Below are 7,500 nucleotides of genomic sequence, written 5' to 3'. Positions count from 1 at the left end.
ACACCAAAATATATTCATGAACCCCGGATACTCCCGAACGTGTGGTCGTATGGGTACAACCTATCTTCAGCAGCCGTACTTAGCTGACTGCTATATGAAAACATGTCTATAATACTAAGGTGTATACGGTTAGTACTTCGAGAACATTTGTTATGTACCCTTTGCACTCACTACACACACACACACACACCACACACACAAACACACACACACACACACAAATGTGTGTGTGTGTGTGTGTGTGTGTGTGGTGTGTGTGTGTGTGTGTGTGTGTGTGTGTGTGTGTGTGTGTGTGTGTGTGTGAGTGTGTGTGTGTGTTGTGTGTATGTGTGTGTATGTGTGTGTATGTTGTGTGTGTGTGTGTGTGTGTGTGTGTGTGTGTGTGTGTGTGGTGTGTGTGTGTGGTGTGTGTGTGTGTAATATATATACACACAGACACACAAACATATATATATATATATATATATATATATATATATATATATATAGATTATATATAATTACTGTATATATATATATTATATATATATATATATTCATATATCTATATATATATATATATATATTATATCACACGCGCATATCTATATCTATATCTATATATATCACATATGATCCTATATTATAATTATATATATCTATAATATTATATATATAATATATATATATATAATTATATACATGTATATATACACACACTGTTTAAATACACTTATATACATCTTTATATATATATATATATATATATATATGAACATACATACATACATATATATATATTATATGATAGTATATATATATTATATATATATTGTATGTATGTATGTATGTAAGTATGTGTGTGTGTGTGTGTATGTGTGTGTGTGTGTGTGTGTGTGTGTGTGTGTGTGTGTGTGTGTGTGTGTGTGTGTGTGTGTGTGTGTGTGTGTGTGTGTGTGTGTGTGCCTGCGTGTGTCCGTGCGTGCGTGTGTGTGTGTGTGTGTGTGTGTGATAATTTTCCTTTCTCCAACCCCCCCTCCCGCACCGCCGCCGCAGGACCCCTTCTGCAAGTTCGGCTTCCAAGTGACGGGCGTGTTCGAGAGTCACCCGCTGCCCTACACAACCTGCTTCGACACAGACTACCTGCTTTTCAATGACACCGACGGCAACGTTGCCACGTAAGTAGACGCAGATGTCTGCTTTTTTTTCAATTCTGCAATCTTTTCGATCAATTTTAGTTGTGTTTGATGTTGATGCTGGTTATTCAGAAACAGTTGAGAGATATATATGACGCGAGAAAATTATTACAAGGACACTCACAAAAATGTAAGCAGAACGAATTTCTTGACTTCATAAGTGTCACGAAGCGAATATTTTTACAGGAATTATGTTTTTGACTATTTTATTCACAACACATAAATACACTCTATATATATATATATAATATATATATATATATATATATATTATATATATATATATATATTATATATATATACGTATGTATATGGTACACACGCTGATACAAATATATATTCATATATATGCATATGCATACTTATATACATATATATATACATTAACATATATGTATGTATGTATGTATGTATGTACTCTATACATACATATATATATATATATATATATATATATTATATATATATACATATAATATTTATATGTTATATATATATATAATATATATTATATATATATATATATATATATATATAATATATGCGTATCTGTATGTAATAATATATATTATTAATATATTATATATATGGTGTGTACACTCGCGTGGGTGCGTATGTATGAATATTTACGAGCAATATTCTACCACTATCTTATTTTAAGGTATTGTGGGTACTACAGCGAAATCAGCTGGACACCCGCACGATGAATTCGAGCTGATATTTTCCGTAAGAAACCACGCCTTTACTTGTTGGTGGGACATAACGTAGAACTTTTTTGCTAAAGTTTCCTCTTCCCGTACAATATTATAAGATACTGAATTGAATGAAATTAGTAAAGAATTACCTATTATCACGTCCTCAACAACACACAAAATAACAACAACTAACGACGCTAAAACAACGAAACGAGACCAACAACCCATTTCATAACCCCCCCCCCCCATTATCCCATTCCCTCCGTTTATCACCCCATTTCGCCTCCCCATTTACGTAGACGAAGGCAGACAGTCCACGAGGCAAGGGATGGAAGATTACGATCAAGAGTATCAAGATATGTGGAGGCGCCCTTTACGTCGCCGACGGGCCGACCGGGGCACTGGAAACCCCGATCTCGTCAGGCTTGTACCCGAACAACTTCGCCTGCACTTGGTACTTCCAGGTGAGTGCGAGGCGGGTGTCCCGCTGCTGTTTTCGGGCCCGGGTTTATTCATCTGTTCATGTTTGTGTTGATTTATTCACGTATTTACTTAGGTATTTATTCATTATTTGGTTACTTTGCCATGTCGCATAAATAAATAAATAAATAATATATATATATATATATATATATATATATATAGATATATATATATATATATATATATATATATATATATATATATATATAATGTATATATATATATATGTATATATATGATGTATGTATGTATATATTCCTGTTCACATGCTTATTCTTAAGCTTTTCCTTATTCTCATTATCAATATCACCATTATTGTTATCATTATTATCATTATCATTATCATTATTATTATTATTATTATTATTATTATTATTATTATTATTATTATTATTATTATTATCATTATGATGATCATCATCATCGTCATTATCATTAACATTAAAATTATCATCATTATTTTTATTATTGCCATCATGAGTAGCATTATTATTATTATCACTAATAATAGTGATAATGATGATGATGATAATAATAATAATATAATAATAATAATATAATAATAATAATAATAATGAGAATAATAATAATAACAACATAATGATAATGAGAATAGTGATGATAATAATCACAATTATAATGATGATAATGATAATGAAAAAATCATGATCAAAATAAAAACAATATCATTAGCATCATTATTGTTATCATTATTATATTTTTCATTATCTCTGTCATCATCAGCATCATCAGTATCATTATTATCGTTATAATTATTGTTTTTATTTCATTATCGTCGTCATTACTATATTTCTATTATTATCATTATCATTATGATAATAATGATAATGACAATAATGATTATTATCATTATCATGATAATAAAAAAATTTAGTGATAAATGAAATATAATGATAAATAATAATGATGATCATAATAATATTAATAATCATAATGCAATAATAATATTAATAATGATAATGATAAGGATAGCAATAATAATAACAATAAAAACAATAATAATGATTATAAAATAATATAATAATATAATAATAATAATAATACATAATGATAATAATAATAATAATAATAATAATAATAATAATAATAATAATAATAATAATAATAATAATAATAACAATAATAATAATAATAATAATAATATAAATAGTAATTATAATGAATATGATGTTATTATGTTTATTTTCATAATAATAATTATTATTATCATTGTCATCATTATCATAATTATTATTATAATTATCATCATCATCATCATCATGATCGTCATTATCATCAATTATTACTGAATTATTATTATTATTATTATTATTATTATTAGTAGTAGTAGTAGTAGTAGTATGTACTGAATTATTATTATATATATTTATTATTATTATTATCATTATCATTTTTATCATTATTATCACTATCATTATATCATTATTATGATCATGAATATTATTACTATCATCATGATTATGATTATTATTTTTGACTATGATTATTACTATCATTAGCATTATTGTTAAGATTGTTGCTATCAGCATTATCATTATCATTATGATCCCTGAGCTCGAGGTAACCCACGCAACACCTTTTTCCGTTAAGCGAAAGCAATAGCCCAAACTTTTAAAAGATGAAAAAGAAAAGAAAAGAAAAAAGGAAAAATAAAATAAAATCAACAGTACCTTTTTGTTCCTGTTCCCTCCATCCTCCTCAGACGACGGAGCGAACCTCCGTGAGGATCGGCTGCGACACCTTCTCTCTGACCGACCCGATCACCTACCCGAACGGCACCACGTACTGCCTGGACTTCATCTCCTTCACGAGCGAGAGCCTCTACTCCACGGAGATGACCCGCTACTGCGCGGACGCCCTGCACGACCACAACCACGTCGTCTACAGCTCCACCTCGTCTCTGCTCGTGCAGTTCCGTTCGGACGACACTGACCAGGACACCGGCTTCGTCTGCAATTACGAGTTGATCCAGCATGCTAATTAGGGATTCGAAACGGGGAACCATTATGATACTTTCGAGCTTTCCAATTTGCGAATTTCTCTCTTTCTTTATTTGTTTTTATTTTTATTTATATATTTGTTTATTTTTTGCTTTGTTTTTGATAGTGAAGGAGCATGGTGTTCAGATACAGTTTGCAAAGGCGATGCATTAAATCCAGGGCACTTGTCATCTGGCCACGCGTTCGGACAAGTCGGAAGAGCTACAATATTTGTGATTATTTTACATTAAATGAAGGTATGATTGCCCTTTCTGAATATTCATAGTCACCTGTTGTTTATGCTTGTCAGAAAAAAATGGCGGGTAAATTTATCAAAGACAGGATATACAATATTCAATTGATTAACTCTCTTGCATATTCTTCCTCCCTCTCTCTTTCCTTCTATTGCCCGATCTACTCATCTATTTTATCTCACTTTCCCTTCTATTCCTTTTATGCTCCTTTGCCTTATTATTCCTAATAACAAATAATTAATCAGAGCATCAAGGAAATTTAATACCTTGTAGTGTATCAAGGTCAAATAAATTTTAAAGGCTGGTTGTGATGCATATTCTTCACCTTCGTCTTCAATTTTAAATGTTACACACACATAAAAAGAGATAAGGGGAGAAAACAAGAGAGAGAGAGAGAGAGAGAGAGAGAGAGAGAGAGAGAGAGAGAGAGAGAGAGAGAGAGAGAGAGAGAGAGAGTGAGAGTGTGACTGATGCACGTCCCCCCTCCCCTCCGCAACACGCTCCTCTCTCTCCCTCTCTTCTCCCTCCATGCTGTGAAGTTTAATTATCCACTTAATTATCCATCACTCATTGCTCATAAGCTCTCAACGAAGCTACCCTTAGTGGGACACTAACCCTCGCGAAGATAAGTGATCTTAGGTAAGCGCAACAGGAACAAACATTTCACTCAAACAGCGCGACTGTTGTTTACTTTTCCGCCATTTTCATTGCATCTCGTGAACGAACTGGAATTGTAAGTATTTTTTCTTTGCCTTGCCTCTGTTTTATTGTTATTATTATCATCATTACTATTTTACTTTATTTTTTATCTTTTAAGGGGGAGGTAGAGATTTGTAACTGATGTACTGTACATTAATCTATAAGTGTATTTTAACAAGCACGAAGGCGTTGAAAAACGAACATAAGTCATATGAACATTTCTTCCTCTACAATGTTTTTAATGTTTCTCTTCTTAATAGATAAAATATGAATGACGAGGATGTAGTTTCCGAGTCTAAAAACGTTTTAGTGAATCCGCGAACCCTGCATATTGCAAATTGAGGAATATATGTATTTCCATTTTTAAAAAGTACTGCCAGTTCTTGATCTCACAAATAGAAGTTTTATGATGATTCGTTAACATTAATTAAAATATAACACCGTTGATCCAGTGGCAGTAACAAAATGACAATAGCAAGGATAATAATAATAATAAAATTGATGTTAATGTTGATAATGATGAAATAGTGATAATGATAACAGCAACAGTAAGGAAATGATAATAATGACGATGAAAATATCAGTACTTCTGTTTCTGTTTCTGCTATTGCTATTGCTACTACTACTATGCTGCTACTTTACTACTACTAATTCTACTACCGATACTGCTGTTTTTGCTGCTGCTACTACTATACTACTACTACTACTACTAATAATACTATCAATACTACTACTACTACTGTTACTATAACTATTACTACTACTACTAGTACTACTACTACTACTACTGTTACTAAACTACTACTACTACTGCTACTACCAATGATAATGGTACACTCCTGCTATTACTATTACTATTGCCACTGTAAATAATATTGTAATTAATAGAAATAATAATAATTATAACGATGATAATGGTGAAGATGATTAAGAAAACAAAAAACAAGAACAACAAATATAATGATCCCGATGATAAAACAAAACAACAATGATGAAGATAAGGACACTGAAAAATATGATGATAATGATAGTGCATAATGGCAGTAATGATAATAACGATAATGAATAACAATTATAATAATTATAATAATGATGATGATGTGATAGTGATGATAATGATGATGCTGGTGATAATGATGATAATAACAACAATAATAATAATAATAACAATAATAATAATAGTAATATAATATAATAATAATAATTGCAATAACGGTGATTATAGTAGTAATAACAATAATAATGCTAATAGTGATGCCAATGAATATAACAATAACAAAAACAATGCTAATAATACAAAAATAAACATATAATGTAATAATAATGACAATAACAATGATGATAATGAAAATAAGATTAAAATTATAAGGATGATAATGATAATAATAATAATCATAGAAATAATAATAATAATAATAATAATAATAATAATAATAATAATAATAATGATAAAGGTATCACGAGACAGATGACAATGATTATTAAAAGTAATAATAATGATAATGACAGTGATATCAGCAGTAAACATGATGATAATGACTATAAATATTTTATGTAATGATGGTTATAATGGTAATAATAATAATGATCATAATAATGATAACAATAATAGTAATGATAATAATAATAATAATAATGTCAATGATAATAATAATAATATAATAATAACCATAATATTAATGATAAAAAATAATAATAATAATAATAATAATAATAATAATAATAATATATTATCATTATGATGATGGTGACGATGAAGATGATATTGATGATGATGATGATGATGACGATGATGATGATGATGATGATGATGATGATGAAGATGATGATGATGGTGACGATGATAATAATATAACACCAACAATAATAATAAATGATGATAATAATGTTCATAGTAATGGTGGTAATAGTAATAATAATAACAACCATAATAAGAATAATATTAATAACAATAATGATAAGATAGTAATAATGATGATGATGGTCATGATGATAGTAGTGATAATACCGATGATAATATAATTTTTTATAAGAATGAGAATAATGATAATATTGATAATGATAATAATGACAATAGTAATATTACAATGACAGTATAAATGATAATAATGATAATGATAATGATAATAAATTAATGGTAATAATAAAGAAATAGTAATGATAATGATAGTAATAATATATTAAGAGTAATAAT

The 7,500-nt window shown here is 29.1% G+C and overlaps 1 pseudogene; it reads left to right on the top strand.

Moving 5' to 3' along the window:
* The window catches only part of LOC119579755, a 6,582-nt pseudogene extending 1,668 nt beyond the window's left edge, over positions 1-4,914 (top strand).
* Positions 4,915-7,500: the final 2,586 nt, after the last annotated feature.

This window comes from Penaeus monodon, chromosome 12, assembly GCF_015228065.2.
Source record: "Penaeus monodon isolate SGIC_2016 chromosome 12, NSTDA_Pmon_1, whole genome shotgun sequence".
Lineage (NCBI taxonomy): Eukaryota > Metazoa > Arthropoda > Malacostraca > Decapoda > Penaeidae > Penaeus > Penaeus monodon.
The sequence above is the reverse complement of the archived record's forward strand: the minus strand, read 5'-3'. Positions and strand labels throughout refer to the sequence as shown.